Below are 21,913 nucleotides of genomic sequence, written 5' to 3' on the forward strand. Positions count from 1 at the left end.
GGGGCCGTATGTGGAATCCTCGGCCGGACTCCCTGCGGATGGAACCTGGATAGGCGATAAATCTGGACTAGAGACTTGAGTGTTTAGGTAGGCCGTGGCCGACACCCTCGTTGGGCTTCTGCTTGAAGGGTTCCGAGTACATGTCGTGTAAACGACGGTAAGTGGTGAGAGCGTGTATGAAGAAGTACACCCCTGCAGGGTTAACATCATCTATTCGAATAATCGCGTCCGCGGTAAAGGACTACTTGGTAGCTTATACAGTTCGTAGACAAGTTAATGGTTACTACTAAAAGACTCAAGATAAGTGTGAGTACCGAGGATGGCTCTCTCGTAGGATGACGAGGGAGGATCTCCAGTGGAGTATTGTGTTAGTGATTAGTGGACTCGTGTGCGAAAACTATTTTACTACTGGTGTCTCGTAGGATAGCTTAGCCAAGAGTCAAAACTGGCTTGCTGCAATAACTCCACCACCTTCTTGAGAATGAGCATGTATAGTAGGTTCTGATGTAAGACTTGCTGAGTACCTTTGTACTCATGTTTGCTTAATTACTGTTTTCAGACGACAACACCGCCCCTCCGATGGGTTTTATGTAGATCTCGACGTCGATGAGTGACATGCCGCCCAGGTGGTGATCCAGGCCATGGAGGGCCCTATGTAGATAGACAGGCTTCGAGAAGCCTTCTTTCTTTCTAGTGTCTGTACTCAGACTATTTGCTTCCGCATGTGCTTCTATGCTTGTATGACTTGAGTGTCGGGTCATGTGACCCCTACCTGAATGAACATGTTATGTATGGCTCTCTGGAGCCTTTAAATAAAAGTACTTGAGTTGTAGAGTTTTGTTATGATGCCATGTTGTATTTGCACATATCGAGCATATTGTGTGTATGATTGAAATGCTTGGTATGTGTGGGATCTGACAATCTAGTTGTTTATCCTTGTCAGCCTCTCTTATGGGGAAATGTAGTCTAGTGCTCCTCGAGCCATAGTAGTCCGCTACAGCCCGGTTCACCGGAGTCCTGCTAGCCCAGCACTACTGCTGAGGACACTTGACTGGCCGGCATGTGTTTCACTTCGTTCATATGTCTGTCCCTTCGGGGAAATTTCATGCGGTGACTTCCGGAGTCCTGCCTAGCCTACTACAGCCCGGGTTCCCCGGAGTCCTGTTAGCCCAGTGCTACAACCCGGATTCACACGCTGATGACCGACATGCTTGATGTGATTCATGTATGCCTGTCTCCATAGGTCTGTGCCGCTTTGGGTTCATGACTAGCCATGTCGGCCCGGGTTCTCTGTCATATGGATGCTAGCGACACTATAATATACGTGAGCCAAAAGGCACAAACGGTCCCGGGCCATGGTAAGGCGACACTCGTGGGGATACCGTGCGTGAGGCCGCAATGTGATATGAGGTGTTACCGGCTAGATCGATGTGACTTGAAATCGGGGTCCTGACAGCGTTGGCATCATAGCCGGGCTTCCTGTAGGTTCGTTGAGCCAAACTGGTCGATGTCGAGTCTAGAAATGCTTTAGTTATATGTAGGGGAATTGATAGTGGGAGGGAACGTAAGGCTCTTTTACTCCTTTACCTTATGCCCTCTGATCTGAGTCATTCTCTTCTCATTCAACATGGGTTAAGGACAAGGCTCTCTTCTTCTATCTGGTTCACGTGTTACTAATCCGTAGTAGCTTATAGGATTGTTGTTACAAGCCTCAGTACAGTTTCTACTACTTTTTGTATGTTGCCGGTTGAATCAGAACCTTGATATGATGTTGTTGAGTGGTATTGCAAACTTTTGTGGATGTCTCAATTATTTTTCTGAGCATTTACAGCCGTTATGCTGTCCGATTTCCCCTAGAAAATTTTAATGCCTTTGCATTTATTCTGTGCTTTCAGATGGCCACCCGTTCACAGAACCAAGTGGTTCGTCTGACCTGGTGCCTTCATGTGCCCGGCTACACGGCCATGTTGGTTCGAGTGATGGTTGAGTCAGGCTATCAGTGGTATCCGGAATATACCATCGAGGAGCAGTTCAGAGACTTCAACCAGAGCAAGTACCTCTGTACCGTCAGGATATATCCCTCTTATCCTGGAGCCACTGAGCCCCTTCACTGTTCCTATGGACTTGGGGTCACTATTGAGATGTCTGTGCAGGATGCAGCCTATTCAATGATGACTATCATTCGAGCCAGGACTGCCTTGCTTCAGAATACCGACTTCTGTTACATGCCAGCCTCACTTCCTGGAGCACAGGGGTAATATCAGGCTTTGTACTATGACTCTTCACATGAGGAGTCACGACTCTGCACCACTACCGAGATGCTCGAGGATAAGGACCATGAAAATCGGGCCTTGTGTATGGAGCTTTTCCACACTCATTCTGATCATTGGGCCACTTTGACTCGGTTTGCACCTGCGGTGCAGGCAGGATACATGGACACGAGGGACTTGTACCCTGTACGGTCTGGATTGCCAGATTGTATGGAGCGGCGTGATGTAGGAGGCATCACCCCTCCTCGTGGTCCCCGTCTGCCACCACCTATGGGACCGAGGCCACATCCGAGTCCCTATGGTCCACAGGCTCCACAGGACCGTCTGTTCCCAGATGATCATGTTCCACTTCCAGGCTTTGGTGGCGACTTCTATGAGGATTACTACGGAGCCGTCTGAGCTAGTAGTAGTATCACTAGTACTATAATAGTTGTATTCTCCACAGTCCTGCGTGACCGTGGGATACGACTTGGTGTGTATCACGCTCTGGAGGTGTAGAAAAATAATGTATAGGAGCTTGGAATGCCTCCGATGAGATGTAATGTCTTTCACCGTAGTTGTACTCTAGCCTGGGCTTGTACTAAACTATGTACGGTGTGTATGACCAATGGTATATATATGGCAGTTTCTATATTACCATGTCGTGCAATGAACATCTTAGCATTCCATGTTATCCATTACATTCTGCACTTCCTTGCTAAGTTTGTGCCATCCTTATCTAAACCGTTGTCTTGTTTCCTCCTAGGATGGTCAACACCCGCAGCAACCCTGTTGCCCCGGAGCAGGGGGAAGCCAGTGCAGTTAGGGGTGAAAATCTTCCTCACCCGAATTCTTTGGCTGAAGTGATGCTGGAGGCGGAAAGAAACAACCGTGAGACTAACCGCTTGCTGGAGCGGATTGAGCAGAACACTGCACGCCATCAGCAAAATGACTTGGTGTCAATCAATGACTTCATCAAGTTGTATCCACCAAAGTTCAATCATTCCGTCGAGCCCCTCGACGGGGATGACTAGCTCCGCAACATCACACACAAGCTGCGTTCTGCTAACATAGTCGAAGCTGATAAGGTTACCTATGCTGCCTATCACCTCGAAGGCCCTACTAGCCTTTGGTGGGAAAACTTTGAAGCTATGTGCCCGGTCGGCCAAATCACTACTTGGGCTGAATTCAGTGAGGCTTTCCGTGAGCATCACATCCCGGAAGGTCTCATAGATCGCAAGAGGGAAGAGTTCTGCAGTTTCACCCAAGGAAGACTGACTGTGGATGCATATAGTCGTGAATTTGGGAATCTGGCACGATATGCTACCGAAGAGGTATCCACCGACGCTAAGAAGCAGGCAAGGTTCGGCAAGGGACTTAGCCCTGAGCTTCGCTGCGATCTTCGTCTGCACGAATGCACCTCCTTTCAGAAGTTGGTCAATAAAGCCATCAGTGCTGAGACAAGCCAGTCTGACTATGATGCTTCACGCAAGCACTCTCGTGATTTTGGCTCTTCATCCGGCTCTGGATCTCAGAAGCGCCGGGTGTGGATTCCAAGCACGGCACTGCCACCCAGGTTCATTCCGAGGCCATCCTTTGAGGCACCTCATCCCAACCAGCAGTTTGCACCGCCCAAGACCTATGGTGGGCCCGCTGCTAATGCTACTCCACGGCCCAATGTTGTGACATGTTTCAAGTGTGGAGAGCCGGGTCACTATAGTCGAGAGTGTCCCCAGAACAACAACCCCAACCAGTCTGGAAAGTCCGTTGGTCGTGGTAAGCCAGCGGGAAAGACATTCTACGCCAAGCCGGTCACCACTACACGTGGCCATGTCAACTATGTCTCAGCTGGGAAGGCTCATGAGGATCCTAACGTCGTCCTTGGTACGCTCCTTGTTAATTGCCATCCGGCATCTGTTCTTTTTGATACTGGAGCATCTCATTGATTCATATCTGAGAACTATGCTCGATTGCATAACACGGCATTCTGTGACATGCCCACTTCCATGGTAATTCAAACTCATGGTTCCAAATGGCAAACTTCTACAGTAAGCCATGGGAACGAAATTCTTGTCGGTAGACTTGTCTTCCTTGCATCTTTAATAGCTCTTAAGTCCTCGGCCACAAACATCATCTTGGGTACGGACTGGGTGTCAGCTCATTATGCTAAGATTGATTGTGCCACCAGAACCGTTCAACTTACTCACCCATCGGGCAAGACAGTCAATGTCTTAACTCGAGTGGCCAAGCGCCAGCTTTAATCCCTAAATGCCTACCCCCTTCCAGACTTTGAAGATATTCCGGTAGTCCGAGACTTCCCGGATGTCTTCCCAGAAGAACTGCCAGGTGTTCCACCTGACAGGGATGTTGAGTTTGTGATAGACCTTGTTCCAGGAACCGTTCCAATTTCTAGAAGACCCTATAAGATGGCACCCTTAGAACTAGCCGAGCTTAAGAACCAACTCGATGAGTCGTTGAAAAAGGGTTTCATCCGTCCTAGTTCCTCTCCTTGGGCTTGCCCCGTCCTCTTCGTCAAGAAGAAGGATGGAACGGATCAGATGGTTGTAGATTACCGACCTGTCAACTTGGTCACTATCAAGAACAAGTATCCGCTTCCCAGGATCAATGATCTGTATGATCATCTCGCTGGATCCTCAGTCTTTTCCAAGATGGATTTGAGGTTGGGCTACCATCAAATCAAAATCAGAAACGGGGACATTCCCAAAATGGCCTTTGTTACTCGCTATGGCCAATACGAGTACACCGTCATGTCCTTCAGTTTAACCAATGCCCCATCCACTTTCTCTCGGTTAATGAACTCAGTCTTCATGGAGTATTTGGATAAATTCGTCATGGTATACCTCGATGATATACTCATCTACTCGAAGAATGAAAAGGAACATGCCGAACATCTAAGGCTGGTATTGATGAAACTTCGAGAGCATCGCCTTTATGCCAAATTCTCCAAGTGTGAATTTTGGTTGCCAGAAGTGACCTATCTAGGCCATGTAATCTTCGGTAAGGGTATTGCTGTCAATCCCGAGCGACTTCAAGCCGTCCTTGATTGGACTCCACCTGATACGGTCAAGCAAGTTCGGAGCTTCCTTGGCTTAGCGAGCTATTGCCGCCGCTTCATCGAGAATTTCTCCAAGGTTGCTAAACCTCTAACTGAACTTCTCAAGAAAGATAAAAAGTTCGAGTGGACCCCATAGTGCGAGTTCAGCTTTCAGGAACTGAAAAGACGCCTGACATCTGCTCCTGTACTGGCACCACCAGATTTCTCCAAGGACTTTATTATCTATTGCGATGCCTTGCGACAAGTACTAGGTTGCATACTTATGCAAGATCATCAAGTAATTGCCTATGCCTCACGGCAATTACACCCCCATGAGGAAAATTATCCCACACATGATCTAGATCTTGCAGCTGTAGTCCACACACTCAAAACTTGGCGACATTACCTTCTGGGTAATCGTTGCGAGATCTTCACCGATCACCAAAGTTTCAAATATATCCTCACCCAACAGGATTTGAATCTCAGGCAAAGACGTTGGGTCGAGTTGATCTCAGATTATGACCTAGGAATAACTGACACCCCGGGCAAAGCCAATGTCATGGCTGATGCGCTAAGTCGTAAATCTTATTGTAACAACCTGATGTTACAACAGAGTCAACCACTTGTCCATGAGGAATTTCGTAAGCTTAATCTTCACATTGTTCCTCAGGGATTCCTATCCACCCTGGTGGTAAAACCTACTCTTACGGATCAGATCATCAAGGCACAGAAGGTCGATCCGGGAATCTCCCGTATTAAGAGAAACATTAAGAAAGGAGTCGCGAATTGTTTCTCCGTTGATGATCAAGGTGTCATATACTCTGGAAACCGCTTAGTGGTTCCCAAGGCACGAAACCTAAGGCGGCTAATCCTTTAGGAAGCTCATGAATCCCCTCTCACCATTCATCTCGGTAGTACTAAGATGTATCATGACCTACGCTAGAGGTTTTGGTGGACTAGGATGAAGAGAGAAATTGCTCAATATATTGCTAGTTGGGACGTCTGTCGTCGTGTTAAAGCAGAGCATCAACGGCCTGCTGGCACCCTTCAACCTTTGGCAATTCCTGAGTGGAAATGGGATAAGATCAGTATGGATTTCATTACTGGGTTTCCGAGGACCAAGAGAGGGAATAATGCTATCCTCGTCGTGATCGATCGTCTTTCCAAAGTAGCCCATTTCCTACCTATACATCTCCCGAATAGTGTCTCTTCATGGTGTCCCATTGGAAATTAACTCAGACCGTGGGAGTCTCTTCACCTCTCGATTTTGGGAAAGTTTCCAAAATGCTATGGGAACTCGTCTCTCTTTTAGCACCGCCTTCCACCCTCAATCCAGTGGTCAAGTAGAGTGAGTCCATCAAATTCTGGAAGATATGCTCCGAGCTTCTGTCATCTCATTCGGAATGGGTTGGGAGAAATGCCCTCCATTCGCGGAGTTTGCTTATAACAATAGTTATCAAGCTAGCTTGGGCGAAGCTCCTTTTGAAGTTCTCTATGGACGAAAATGTTGAACGCCTCTTAACTGGTCACAAACCGGGGAAAGACAACTCTTTTGCCCGAAATGATTCAGGAAGCAGAAGATCAGGTTCGCGTTATTCGTGAGAAATTGAAAACAACCCAATCTCGTTAAAAGAGCCAATATGATCATAAACATAAGCTCATGTCTTACGAAGTCGGCGAGAAGGCTTACCTTCGGGTTACTCCGTTAAAGGGAACCCATCGCTTTGGTATCAAAGGCAAATTGGCTCCTCGCTACATTGGACCCTTTCGCATTCTTGCCAAACGAGGAGAAGCTGCCTACCAATTGGAACTACCTCTGCATCTTTCCAGAGTTCACGATGTCTTCCATGTTTCTCAACTCAGGCGTTGCTTCGCGGATCCTATCCGTGGAGTGGACCACGAAACGCTTGATCTACAAGATAACCTCTCATATCGGGAATATCCTGTTCATATCCTTGATCAAGCCGAGCGCACCACTCGACTCCATAACATCAAGTTTCTCAAGGTTCAATGGTCACACCATCCCGAGAAAGACGCTACTTGGGAAAGGGAGGATCGTCTTCGACTTGAGTACCCCTCCTTCTTCCCGATGAGTCCTGAATCTCGGGACGCGATTCTTTTGAGTGGGGGTGAGTTGTCACATCCCTGCTTTCGTGTTATGCATTAGGGTTGGTTGAACTTGTGCATCATGTTTAAATTTCTTTTAAACTTGAAATGGGGGCTAATCAACCCCAACACCCCCCTAAAAATGCTAAATTCCAACAATTGGAATTTCAATGAACCCAAAATGCCCTTCATAAAAGCCCACCATTTTTGGTTCTGCTTTAAACCTCTGCCAAAAATGGTTCTACAATTTATGGGGCCATTCTGGATTGTTGAACCAAGTCATAAGTATTTGAATTTGGGCATTTTAAATCTTATAAATATTTTAAAGTGCTCAAATAATCTTGGAAGCATTTTTAGGCAGTTGAGAATATTCTCAAATGTGCCTCTGAATATTTCCATAGTTTTTGGAAATGAAATGGTATTTATTCTATTTCAATACACAGAGTAGAGCAAATAAAAAAGAGAAAACAGAAAGGAACACAGGACTTACCTGGAAGCCCACCTAGCAGGCCCACCTACTGGCCCAGCCCACCTCCTGTGCCAGCGAGGTGCACTCGCCAGCACTCGCCAGCACAGCACAGGCAAGCCGCTGCTCGACGGCGAACACAGCATGCGTGCCACGCAGCTGCCTGCCGCCTCGCCGCTCCCCTCGTCGAGTTGTCGCCCTGGGATGCACCCCCACCTCTCTCCCGAGCTCCCAGACACACTCGCTCTCCTCCCCTGACCCTCTCTCTCGCCCTCCCCGACGACGCCCGAGCCGTCACCGTCGCTGCCGCTCGTCGCAGCCGCGTCCAACGCCGTCCCCGAGCCGCGCCATAGTGTCTAGCAGCGTCGCCGTCGTCGACTACGTCTACTAGCCAAGCCGCACGACGTCGGAGCCCCTGCAACATCGCCGTCGTCATCGTCTTCAACCTCGGGCCGCCCGAGATCGCTGTTGCCGTTCCGACCGCATCGAGCCCTTCTCGAGCTTGTTGACCCTCTCTGCGGCTTCCCAGTGAGCTGTTGGTCCTCCCCCTTCTCTCCGTTTCGTCGCTAGAGCTCTGTAGCCGCCGCGCCTCTTTTGTCCGAACGTGCCGCCGCCTGAGCTCGTCGCCGACGTAGCTCCGGCCGCTTAGCGGTCCTACTGGCATGTCCAGTGTGCTCACCGCATCGCGTAGATGCTGTAGGTGCTAGCGCCACGCCGCCCAGGACACTTCAGCCACGCGCACGAGCTAACCCGACCTTCGGCCTCCGCCAAGCTCGTCGTCGGCGATGCTCCGGCCACTTCCCGGCCACGCCATTACCACGGCTGGATGCGGGCGAGCACCAACTGCCCGTAGCTGCTCTCCGCGTATCAAATGGTGCCGTGTGGGTGATTCCCGCAGCACACCGCCGCGTCTGGCCTCGCCGGCGGCTAAACGCCGACAAGCTTTGACCCGCTGACCGGCGAAGTTGACTCTGCTGACACAGGTTGACCTCCCCCTCTCTCTCACTGACATGCGGGCCCCACCCGACTAATTACTCTGTTAGTGCTAACTAACTAGGTTAGTTTAATTAGCATAGTCACTGACTAGTGGGCCCTGCCGAGTTAATTAGGCTAACTAAACATAGTTAGTGCACAGAGTCACTGACCAGTGGGCCCCACTGGTCAGGTTTGACTGGCCCATGGCGCCTTTGACTTGTTGACGTCACAATGATGCAGTGCTGATGCAATTATTTAATTTCTGGATTTATTTTCATATAGGAAATTCCAGAAAATAGCCTAAACTTCTAAAAATCATAGAAAATCAACCATAGCTCCAAATCAAACAAATTATGTATGAAAAATGATCAGATTCAATCTATCCATCTGTAATGGTTTCATGCATGACAAAACACTTTAACCTTGCTGTTTATGTGAAACAAGCTAATACACTTATTATGCATAAAAGCTTAAGCTTTCATTTGAATCATTGTTTCAAATGGAACCTTTTCAACTTGTTTCACATTGCATTAGGCAGGACACATCTTTTTGCCATATCATAGCATGCATCATATTGTTGCATATTGTCATGTGTTGATTATGTTATGTGTGTCTCTCGTGGTAGGTTCTGCCTCCGAGGATATCTCCGAGTATCCAACTGAAGGGCAGTACCCTACTACTACTCCATCAGGCAATCACCCCCATTGATCATATTGATACAATCCCATGTTCTCGCCTCTGCTCTCATTTACTGCATTAAGACAACAATGTTTCAAACTGATGTGTGTTGCGGTACTTGAACCCTTATCCTCTACATGACCTGTCATTGCCACAGTAACTAGATGAAACCCACTAGCATGTGTAGGAGTTGATTGAGGCATGTATGTGTTTCCTACCTTGCTATGCCTGCTGTGCTTAGAGTTGTGTCAGGTCTGGTTCATCTGGGTGATGGGCTAGAGTGAAATGATTATGTCGGTAATGTGATGAATGTGTTGAACATGATTTGGTAAAGGTATCGATGAGAGGCCATGTAGGAGTACATGGTGGGTTGTTTTATTGAGGTCGTCCCTAAGAACTGAGATCTGGATGTGTGATTTAAGAATCAGCTACTACCATACATTGGGCCCGAAACAAATGGACCCTCTTGGCTTCTTAATCACCCTAGTACTCTGTCCAGGAGTTGCAATTATTTTCTGGTGTTTGTAGGTTATGTGTTGGCGGTCGTACGTAGCGCTGACCCTAGGAGTGGGCTATGTTGCGGTAGATACACCGTGGCACGGTGTACCGAGTCACCCGTTTGGTGTCTCGAGAATCCTGTTCACATCGTTTGGGGCCGTATGTGGAATCCTCGGCCGGACTCCCTGCGGATGGAACCTGGATAGGCGATAAATCTGGACTAGAGACTTGAGTGTTTAGGTAGGCCGTGGCCGACACCCTCGTTGGGCTTCCGCTTGAAGGGTTCCGAGTACATGTCGTGTAAATGACGGTAAGTGGTGAGAGCGTGTATGAAGAAGTACACCCCTGCAGGGTTAACATCATCTATTCGAATAGCCGCGTCCGCGGTAAAGGACTACTTGGTTGCCTATACTGTTCATAGACAAGTTAATGGTTACTACTAAAAGACTCAAGATAAGTGTGAGTACCGAGGATGGCTCTCTCGTAGGATGACGAGGGAGGATCTCCGGTGGAGTATTGTGTTGGTGATTAGTGGACTCGTGTGCGAAAACTATTTTCCTAGTGGTGTCTCATAGGATAGCTTAGCCAAGAGTCAAAACTGGCTTGCTGCAATAACTCCACCACCTTCTTGAGAATGAGCATGTATAGTAGGTTCTGATGTAAGACTTGTTGAGTACCTTTGTAGTCATGTTTGCTTAATTACTGTTTTCAGACGACAACACCGCCCCCTCCGATGGGTTTTATGTAGATCTCGACGTCAATGAGTGACTTGCCACCCAGGTGGTGATCCTGGCCATGGAGGGCCCTATGTAGATAGACAGGCTTCGAGAAGCCTTCTTTCTTTCTAGTGTCTGTACTCAGACTATTTGCTTCCGCATGTGCTTGTATGCTTGTATGACTTGAGTGTCGGGTCATGTGACCCCTACCTGTATGAACATGTTATGTATGGCTCTCTGGAGCCTTTAAATAAAAGTACTTGAGTTGTAGAGTTTTGTTGTGATGCCATGTTGTATTTGCACATATCGAACATATTGTGTGTATGATTGAAATGCTTGGTATGTGTGGGATCCGACAATCTAGTTGTTTATCCTTGTTAGCCTCTCTTATGGGGAAATATAGTCTAGTGCTCCTCGAGCCATAGTAGTCCGCTACAACCCGGTTCACCGGAGTCCTGCTAGCCCAGCACTACTGCTCAGGACATTTGACTGGCCGGCATGTGTTTCACTTCGTTCCTATGTCTGTCCCTTCGGAGAAATGGCACACGGTGACTTCCAGAGTCCTGCCTAGCCTGCTACAGCCCGGGTTCCCCGGAGTCCTGTTAGCCCACTGCTACAGCCCGGATTCACACGCTGATGACCGACATGCTCAATGTGATTCATGTATGCCTGTCTCCATAGGTCTGTGCCGCTTTGGGTTCACGACTAGCCATGTCGGCCCGGGTTCTCTGTCATATGGATGCTGGCGACACTATCATATACGTGAGCCAAAAAGCGCAAATGGTCCCGGAACATGGTAAGGCGACACCCGTGGGGATACTGTGCGTGAGGCCGCAATGTGATATGTGGTGTTACCGGCTAGATCGATGTGACTTGAAATCGGGGTCCTGACAAGTATCCAGAGTTATAAAAGATATTCGTAAGAAATCATGTATTTATCAAGAGGGTAGTATAGAAGCTTACAAGAAGATATTCAGGATCTTGAGTTGGGATTGGATTGATCCTGTAAAATTGCAAAGCGTTGGCTCATAACTAGTAGGATCGTGACCACGTGACATATGTGGTATTCAAAAAGAGTAGGATCGCGAAAATATGGATATATAATCGATTTAGATCATAACATCGTTGAATCACAATAAAATCATGATTCTCACTACCTTGCCAAAAAACAACCTCCTTATATATTTTTCCAGAATAAAGTAATTTGCACATCTTTGGAAAGATTTATATTAACTGTGCATATATTCTTTTTTAGCGGCCAGTCAATATGCCATAAATAGATCCTTGGTTTTTCCTTCAAGGCAATCAATTCACGAATAAATGCACAATTAATACTGCCATCAGTAGATGAGCTGTAGGTTTTGGGTGTAAATATACTATATAAATATTCCTCGCAAAAAATATACTATAAATATTTTTTACTATATATATGAGCTGTATGTTTTGGGTGTATATCAACATACGCATTTATAGGGTACAGATCCATGATTAAATTAATGTATTTAAACGTTAATATTATGTTAATAAATCGAAAACTTGTAGCATGCACCTATGTCCATTATAAAAAGCCATCTAAGACCCTAATCACAGAGCAGGAACCCAGGCATATCTGAAAAGATTGGCTTGACATCCCAGTAAACACGCTATCTCTCTCTCTCTCTGTCTCCACCATCAAGCCAGGATGAGGTCGTTGTACAAGATGCTACTACTTTCGCTTGCCCTTGTAGCGCTGCTATCCTCAGGTATGTACGTTTGGAGCATGTTTTGTGATCAATTTTGTATGGCGACCTTTCCACTATCGTTTTCTCATAATAAATCTCTGCAATCTTTATATGCTGGTACAAACATATAGATCTGACGATCCAGGCGACGGCTAATGGTGGCGGCTCGCTAATCCCTGAAGACTGCCGGCAGACCCTTGTCATCCGTGGGCCCTGTAACCCCAAGGCTTGTCAACGCAACTGTCAAACCAACGTCGGCCCCGGTGCCGTTGGCGACTGTGATGCCGGTGGATGCCGGTGCACATACTGTACTCCATCTCAGTGGAATTAAGCAGTGATTGTTGCTTAATTGCTCCCCGTTCCGATAATATGCAAAATCTTAGTTTTTTCTTCTGTCTGGCTACCTGTCAAATACTCCTACTTGGAAACTCAAATCAGGAATGTCAGAAATTTGATCGATTCTAGGGGCGGTTGCCTTATTAGCATGTTTGCTTGTGATTACCACATCTAAAAATAAAGGTGTGGTCCTCTAGCCTCCCCTCTCCCTTTGCTAGAGGTGTGCTGCACTAGTCTGCTTGATTTATCTTCCTTTGCTAGCGTAGTAAATTGATGGAGATCATGAAATCATGAGCGGTGTGCAAGTTATAATGCACATATATAGGCAGCGTTTGTCCTTTCAAGCAGACAATTCGTTTAGTATTCACGTTAGTAATGAAGAAATTGTAGCCATTTTCATGCACGGTGGGCAGCAAGAACTGCGTCGTCATTGATCAAACGTATGCAAGTGGGTTTTGTCCTTCCCGCTACAATGAATTCACACATCTTCAATCTTTAAAGAGCATCCCTTTCCTCGCTTGTTCTTCACTCGTCTCTCTGAACCTCACACACACACTATCCAAAACCCAAAACTCATACCGCGATGCAGTCAAATCTTTATCTGCTCTAAATGTTCAACAAAAATTGGTAGTCAATGTCGTCCACAGCGCAATAGTAGGAGGGATCAGAAAGTTATAAAGAAAAGCTGGCCCTGCTCGGAATTTCAAGAAGGCTGGGCAGGATGCTTTCCGGATTTGCGATCCATGAAACATTGTGTTTCTCATCTAGTTTTGCCACCGAGGCACGCCACTTCTTGGGAAGTACTGTGCTCGACACCAACCCAGCCGTTCTTCAGGAATCATTGGGGCTTGCTACGTCCAGTGCAGTTGCGGTTTGCGCGTAAGGGACACATTGCTGACATGATGGAGATCCGCGTTGATGGCTGTGCATCCTAAGCGCTTACTGGGCACCAGCGATGTGCAGTTACACATGGACATGGCCATAGCAAACGAACAAGGTGCGGGCACGCAGACTGAAAGAAACCCATGGGGGCGTGAGACTCTGGCAGGCGCGGACCACACTGGGCCATGGGCTCGTGCATGGATTCTTGGGGTTTGGATCAGAAATATCCATCTGTACAATTTCGTTAAGTGTTAGGTCAAATATGTACATAGGAAGGATAAATGAAGGAAATAAAAATGAAAATAAAAAAATTAGGGTCAGTCATGATATATGCATTCATCTTTATTAATTACGTACACCAGAGCCTGGCAAAATAAATATAAGGATCAACCCAAGCCACCTTCTAAGCGAACAAAGTCACCACACCTATAGGTATATAGATGTGCTCTGGACGCATAACAGACACTATCTAATCCGATGGCCTAAAGCCCGGCCAGTCTAGGCGTCCCATAACATGCACAACATGTGCACGCTCTAGGATCTGCCACCGTCATCTTCCGCAATCCCGTCTTACTATGAGTGATGCAAGTTTCTTTACACATGTAGCTTAGCCGACAAGACTAGATCCCCGCGTCGCTCGTAGTGGCAGCTCGGGGGGACCCTAGCCCCGCCAGCCGTTAGCCCTCTCCTCTAGCACCTCTGGCTCGCCGCCGCCAAGGGTCTCTGTCGGGCGAAGCCCGGGTAGTGCTGGCGGCGGGGCCTTCCATGGGCGCGACTCCTATCCCTCCCTAGCGGCGGCGCGTCTCCAATCTAGTGGCGGCGAGTCTCCGATTTGGCGGCGGCGGCGCTGCTCGGTGTTGGGTGTGGCGGGGTGCTTCGCCTAGTGGTGTGCCCTGGCTTGCAGCGATAGCTTCAGATGTCGATCCCTCTGATCTGAACTGAGTTGGTTGGTGAAACTCGACCCAAAGCTATGGTCAGCCATGTGCCTCGTCGGCTGATGCGGCATGGGACTCTAGTCGGCAGGCTTCAGGCCATGAATGTTGGCACGCAGGCGGCGACAGACACGATCGGGGCAGCGTTGGGGGACTGCTGCCGTGAAAATAATGGTGGCTGACCTCATGCTCTTTTCTCATCATGGCAATGTCCTGCATGATCGGTCTTCCTCGCATCATGCCAGCAGACCCCTGTCATTCCTGGCCAGACCCCTGTCATCCCTGGGCCCTGTAACCCCAAGGCTTGTCTCCGCAATTACCAAACCAACGTCGGCACTGGTGCAGTTGGCGATTATGATGCTGGTGGATGCCAGTGCACACACTGTACTGCATCTCAGCGGAATTAAGCAGTGATTTTTGCTTAATTTTTTCCCTATCCATAATAAGTGAAAACTTAGTTTTTTTGTCTGGCTACCTGTTAAATATATGGAAACTCAAAACAGGAATGTCAGACATTTCATCGAGTTGAGGGGCCGTTGCCTTAGTAGGGCATCTTCAAGGCTGATCCCTAAACCTCCCGGAACCGTCTGAACCAAGCTGTAGGTATTGCGGAAGCCATCCAGCGTGGGTCTATATCGGTCTGCGGGGTGGTCCGGACGCGATTTCTCTCACAAAACGGAGAAAAAAGTGGGGGAGGTTTGCGGGAGTCCGGACCGATCCCAAGCCCGTTTCTGACTACCCTAGCCCACCAAAACCACTTCCACATCCGCGCACGCGCCCGCCCTGCGCCAGTTGCCCGCATTCATGCCACTGTACAGCACGCCGCTCCGCATTTAAGATGGCTCAGGGCAGAAGCGACCTCTCACCGCCTCCGCCATTGAAGCGGTGCGTCGGCCGAGGGTGCCACTCACTGCACACCCGGCTGAACACGCCCGCGTGGAAGCCGAGAAACCTACTCCAACCACACGTCTGCTCATGAGCGGGCCGACATTAAACGCAATGCCGATCGAGCTCTTCCCGTTCGCACTGTATTTATATGAGGCCAGATGTCGGGCAAGAATCTCAACCCTTCGCCGCTCCCATCTCCTCCTTCACCATTTTCTTCACTCTCCTGATGGCTTCCAAAGAACAGTTCTCCGGCATACAAGTCGGCTGGGTGGCCCGCCGACCCTGCCGGATACGAGTGAGGCAACTTGCTGCTCCACCTCCCGTGCCTGACCCTACAGAGCAAGTTGCCGCCCCAAACCGCTGTGTGGTTCAGCAACTCGCCACTCCAAGCCAACTCGATGAGGAGTGGCGAGTTGCTCTACACCGGCATGGGGATCCGCGCATCCCGTGCCTGCGACCGTGCCATGCACATAGAGAAAGAAGCCAGTAGCGCGGATGTGGACGAGGTGGCCGCATCATGTTTGTGCCCGCCGCCATCATTGAGGGGAAGTAGAACACAAGAGGTCGCCACCGCATGGGTCCCAGGAAGGCCACTGCCGGCGCATCGCCAACTTGTACAACCTGTGACCTGTCCGGTTCTTCTTTATATTAGACCATCCTGGGCACCCGCCTGGGCTTCACGGAAGCACCATTTCCCTCCGACTGCACCCTCTTCGGCATTTCCGATGAGCGGTGCATCTGGTCATAAGGAAGATACGGGGAAAGAATATGCCTCCGGGACTCATGGCAGTCCGGTGAGTGGGTTGAGGGACATATTGAAGCCAAAGGGATCCGTTGCTGTCGGTCGTAGACTAGTGTAGTGTATCTGTGTCGTGGGAGTGGAGCTCTGTGCGACCGTACGTGCACATAATTTTACTTTTTTAGTTAAAATATGTCCAAAATGTAATTGTTTTCGTCTTGTTTGTATGAAGTCCATCATGTCTGTACGAAATTTGACCGTGTTTGTATGAATTTCATCAGTTTGCTGAAAAGAGTTTGAAAAGTATGCGACTAGCATTGGATAGTGTCCTCCGCATCTGTGTCCGCGGACTATTACCTCCCTGTCCGGGGACGAATGCGGAAGAGAATTTGCGGGTTGTCATTGGAGATGCCCTTAGCATGTTTGCTTGTGATTACCATATCTGAAAATAAAGGTGTGGTCCTCTAGCCTCCTCTCTCCTTTAGCTAGAGGTGTGCTGCTCTAGTCTCCTTGATTTATCTTCCTTTGCCAGAGTATTAAATTAATTATCCTTTTGAGCAGACAATTCGTTTAACATGCACGTTAGTAATGAAGAAATTGAAGCAATTTCCATGCACCGCAGGCAGAAAGCAACACACATCAGTGACGTGTCAAACTGCCCTAAACTCGTCCAACCAGGATTGCTATTTCGGCATTTTTTTGCTCATGGTAACGTGGTGGTGTTTGAACATTTTGGTTTTGTTTTGACCAAGGCCTAACTCTACTGTAAATAACTGGCATGCTCACTTTATTTTATAGAAACTGTTGGCGGCTTAATTCACACATCTTCAATCTTTAAAAAGCACCCCCTTGGTAAACAGGCAGGATTTGAAACGCGGGATTGTTCAAATCCAAGTCTCAAGATATCAGCCCCCTGTGACCTCCTGCCCCCATGCGGCGGTGCTGTGCCGCACCGGAGCCTCCTTCTCCTCCCCCCCCCCCCCCCCCCCCCCCCCAAGCGAACGACCCTCCCGCCGCCGCCGCCGAGGGCATCGCAGGCTAAGCCTGCGGGCCGCAGCGGCGGCGGTGGCAAACTTCCTCGGCCGGCGATCGGATCTGGGTGGCGGCGACCCACTCCAGCCGATTCAAGGGCGGTGGCGCAGGCCGGTGGCGACCCGGGTTGTCGTGCTGGCGGCGGCGACGAAGAGATCACCTCGGCAGCTAGGGTGCCTGATCTGGATCCCATTCGGATCTGGATGGTGGTTCCTTGAGGCGTCGTGCGCATCCTGCTTTGTTCCGGCGTGGCAAGCGACCTCTGGACTAGGCCCGCCACACGAGGACGTCGGGGGCTCCGGCCCTGGGCATGGAGGTGGTGGCCATCTTCTTCACTGGAGGTGGTCGGCTAGATGGTTGTGAATTCTCGCATCCAGTCCCGGCGTCGAGTGGGGAGACGAGGCTGCCGGTGAAAACCGTGCTATGACTCGGGTCATGGCGGGCGATGGCAGCGTTTTCGCATCGTTATCTTGTTGAAGACATCGCCTCTGTAGCTTCCGTCGACTTGCTTGCGCTGCTCTGGGTGAAAACCTAGACCCGGAGTTTCCAGATCGGACGATGGCAGTGCTTTTGGCGCCGTTTTCCCTCATGGAGGCATCATTTTTTGAGCAGCCGCTGGATGCAGGACCAGAGGATGGATTCTTTGGTGGAGCGGTGCAGCATCTCACTCATTGATGGCGGCGGGTCTCGGCGGCATGGCGTTGTGGTGACTATGTGCCCGATGCGGAGATGGACTCGCACAGGAGGGCGACGTGGTTTGGCGTCGTGGTGGCGTCGACGGCAGCTAGACCGGGCGAGGTAGATGCAGCAGTACAGCTCTGAAGATGGATTGCTGGCAAGTGGCCGCGACGGCCTCAGACCCGGCAGGCGTCCTGATTAAGGAGTGCCCCGGACTGGTAGGTGACCCATACCCGGCAGACGTCCTATTTGGGAGCTCAGGTCTTAGATGTTAGGTTTGGCTGCGAGGTCTATTTGATAGTAGGCCCAGACTATCAGCATCCTTTCATCACTTGGATTGGAGTAGCGACCCTTTTGTTCCGTAGAAGGTGGCTTCAGTCTTACTGTTGTATGACTTTGTAAGGTCTTGTGTGAATAATTAATAAAAAAACTGCATGCATCATCCAGATATAGAGGCCTAGGGTCCTCCTCTATTTCTTAAAAAAAGCACCTCTTTCCCCGCTGGTTCTCCACTCTTCACTTGTCTCTGAGACCCTCAGAAACGCACTCGTACACTATCCCAAAACCCAAAACTCATACCGTGATGCAGTCAAATTTTTATCTGCTGTACATATTCAAAACAAATCGTTGTCAATGTCATCCACGGCGTGATAGGAGTAGGAGGGATCAGAAAGTTAGGAAGATATGCTGGCCCTGCTCAGAATTTCGGGAAAACTAGGCAGGATGTTTTCCGTGTATGCGATCCCAATGAAACATTTCGTTGTTCATCTAGGGCTGCCACCTAAGAGCATCTCCAGCCGTTCGTCCCCTCAGGACGCATAAAAATCGTCCCCTGAAGACGAGTCGGCGATACAATCGGCGCTGGGGCGGTATCGTGCCCAGTCGTCGCCCCAGGCGTCGATATTGGCCCACTTTTCAGCTCCATTTCGGCTAATAAAGGACCCATATAGGCGACAATAGGTCCATATTCGGCGTGGTTCGCCGTTATTCGAAGTTCGATTACGCACATAATTTTTTTATTACATATTTCATCACAGAAATATTAAATACTTCAACAAAATAGTACAACAACAAATAGTTCAATACAAATTATATAGTTTAACAAATAAAAACTCATATTTCATCACACGTCGCGCCCGGCGTCGCCCTTGAGCCTCCATAGATGCTCTATCAAATCTCGTTGTAGTTGATGATCCACCTGTGGGTCTCGGATCCCCTGACGCATACTGAGATAGGCAGTCCAGGTTGCCGGTAGCTGGTGATTAACTTGGGCTAGAGGACCCTGCGTGTAGTACGGTTCAGTGTCAAACACTGGGTCTTCTTGCTCGCTCTCGATGATCATGTTGTGCAAGATGACACAACAAGTTATAATCTCCCACATTTGATCTTTCGACCAGGTCTGAGCGGGGTACCGGACAACAGTAAATCGAGATTGGAGCACATCAAATGCCCGCTCGCCATCCTTCCTGCAAGCCTCCTGAACCTTCGCAAACCGTGCGTTCTTGCCTCCTGGCACAGGGTTTGAGATTGTCTTCACAAATGTCGACCATCTCGGATAGATGCCATCAGCTAGATAGTACCCCTTGTTGTACTGCCGCCCATTGATCTCAAAGTTCACCGGAGGAGAGTGACCTTCAACAAGCTTGGCAAAGACAGGAGAGCACTGCAGCACGTTGATGTCATTGTGAGTTCCTGGCATACCAAAGAAGGAGTGCGAAATCCAGAGGCCCTGTGTGGCCACCGCCTCAAGTACCACACTGCAACCGCCATTGACACCTTTGTACATCCCCTGCCAAGCAAATGGGCAATTCTTCCATTTCCAATGCATGTAGTCGATGCTTCCAAGCATCCCAGGAAATCCTCTTGTTGCATTCTGTGCTAGGATCCGAGAAGTGTCTTCCGCATTGGGTGTTCTCAAGTATTGCGGTCCAAACACGGCCACCACTGCCCGACAGAACTTGTAGAAACACTCTATGCTGGTGGACTCGGCCATCCGCCCATAGTCGTTGAGTGAATCATCGGGAGCTCCGTATGCAAGCATCCTCATCGCTGTCGTGCACTTCTGGATGGAGGTGAATCCAAGGGCGCCGGTGCAATTCATCTTGCACTTGAAGTAGTTGTCGAACTCCCGAATGGAATTCACAATCCCGAGGAAGAGCTTTCGGCTCATCCGATAATGGCGCTGAAATATTTTCTTGCCGTGAAGTGGAGTATCGGCGAAGTAGTCGGAGTAGAGCATGCAGTAGCCTTCGAGACGATGCCGGTTTTTTGCTTTCAGCCGCTCCGGCGCCAAGCCACCTCGCCACGGCTTTTCATTGCTCGGCAGCAGCTGGGCGAGGGCGGCGAGCACCATGAGATGCTCTTCTTCCTGGACATCGGCCTCGGCTTCCTCCTCCAACAACGCAGCGAGCGCTTCCTCGTCATCCGAGTCCATCGCCGAGGCAGGCAAATCGCCGAACACCTTGCGCCCGGTAGGCGTGTACCCGCTGCTAAACTGCCCCTCTGCGGCCGGAAACGCCCAGCTACTGTTGGAGGGGCTACCGCGGCGAAGCTCTGCTATTTTTCCGGCGGGGAATGGCTATCTAGCAGTGAAGGGCGGCGGGCGGCGCCGGGATATAGCTAGTGGCGGCCGAGGGCGCGGGGGGTGGGAGGCGAGTCGGGGAAGAAAACCTTGACTTTTCCTCTGCCGGTGTGGGTCAGCCGCGCTTTTTCCTTGCGCCGGAGCCCCCAATTGCCCCTCAATGCATCGGGTTCGTCCTGTGACCGCCGGGTGGAAAAAAGGACCGAACCGGCGATTTTCGACATCCTCGGAACGCGACTGGGGCGTTTTTTGTCGCCGGCGCCAAAAAATAGTCCGAGAAGGCCTGTTGAGGGCGCGGCTGGAGATGCTCTAACCACGCCGGGTCGTAGACAAGTACTGTGGGAGACACCAGGCCAACCGTTCTGCAAGAATCTTTGACGCTTGCTTCGTTTGGTACGGTGCAGTTGCGGTTTGCGCCATGGAACACACTGTCGATCTGATGGAGACCCGGACCAATGTTCAAGGCTGCGCATCCTAAGCGCTTTGAGCATCTCTAATAGATGGTCCAAATGTAAAAATAACTAACTTTTGGATCGTCTGGGACAAAAAATGCTGCTTCTACAAATGGTCTATATGGAAAAAAAATTGGACCGTGGCCTCCTCGTGATGTAAAATGCAACATTTCGCGATGTAAATATACATCACGAGATGCATCTGGTCCAAAACTAGCCGCCGCCCGCGAACGCCCAACCTCCACTTCATTTCCATTCTCGCCCGCGCCCGTCCGCCTGCCCGCGACACAGCCGGCCGGAATCCGCCGCCGCGACCGCCCAAATCCTCGCCGTCAGCGCCGCCACCACTCCACATCCCCTCCACCGCTCTCCGCCTCCGCTGCCCTCCGCCCCTGTCGCCCCCGTCGCCTCCCTGCCGCCGAATTGAGTGGTAGCCGGCGCGGGATTCGGCCCCTCCGGCGGTCCGGCTGCCGAGGTAGGCCTCCGCCGGGTCTTTTAGGCTGCCGTCGACCTCCTCTCGTCGGCCGTGAGCCTGTCCACGGCCGTTGCGCCGGCCGCACGACTGCCTCCCTGCCGCCCTCCGCCCGGCTGCCGAACTAGTCTTCGCCGCCCGCCGAGCTCCTCTTGGCTGGCCTCCAACCTCATTTCTTATCACCGCCGCCGTCCGCAGCCAACCGCAGCCGTCCGCAGCAGCCAATCCAACCAGCGGCCATCTTCTTCCACCGCGCGCACAAGGTGGACATGATTTTTTATGTTATTTTCAAATATTTGCGGATGTATAGTGGCTGGACAGTGGCTGAACAGCAGCCGGGCGGCTGCTGGCCGGTTTTGGACCATGAATTTGGATCATCTATTGGAGTTGCTCTTTTGAACCATAAATTTGGACCATCAGTTGGAGTTGACCTTTTTTCAAAGCTCCAAAACGCATT

General features: G+C 49.9%; 1 long non-coding RNA gene across 1 annotated transcript; it reads left to right on the forward strand.

Moving 5' to 3' along the window:
* Positions 1–12,336: 12,336 nt before the first annotated feature.
* Positions 12,337–12,928, forward strand: LOC123057715 (uncharacterized). The gene is made up of 2 exons (XR_006426931.1): positions 12,337–12,485; positions 12,596–12,928. It is a non-coding gene; the product is annotated as an uncharacterized lncRNA (long non-coding RNA).
* The last annotated feature ends 8,985 nt before the right edge of the window (positions 12,929–21,913 follow it).

Source organism: Triticum aestivum, chromosome 3A (assembly GCF_018294505.1).
Source record: "Triticum aestivum cultivar Chinese Spring chromosome 3A, IWGSC CS RefSeq v2.1, whole genome shotgun sequence".
NCBI lineage: Eukaryota > Viridiplantae > Streptophyta > Magnoliopsida > Poales > Poaceae > Triticum > Triticum aestivum.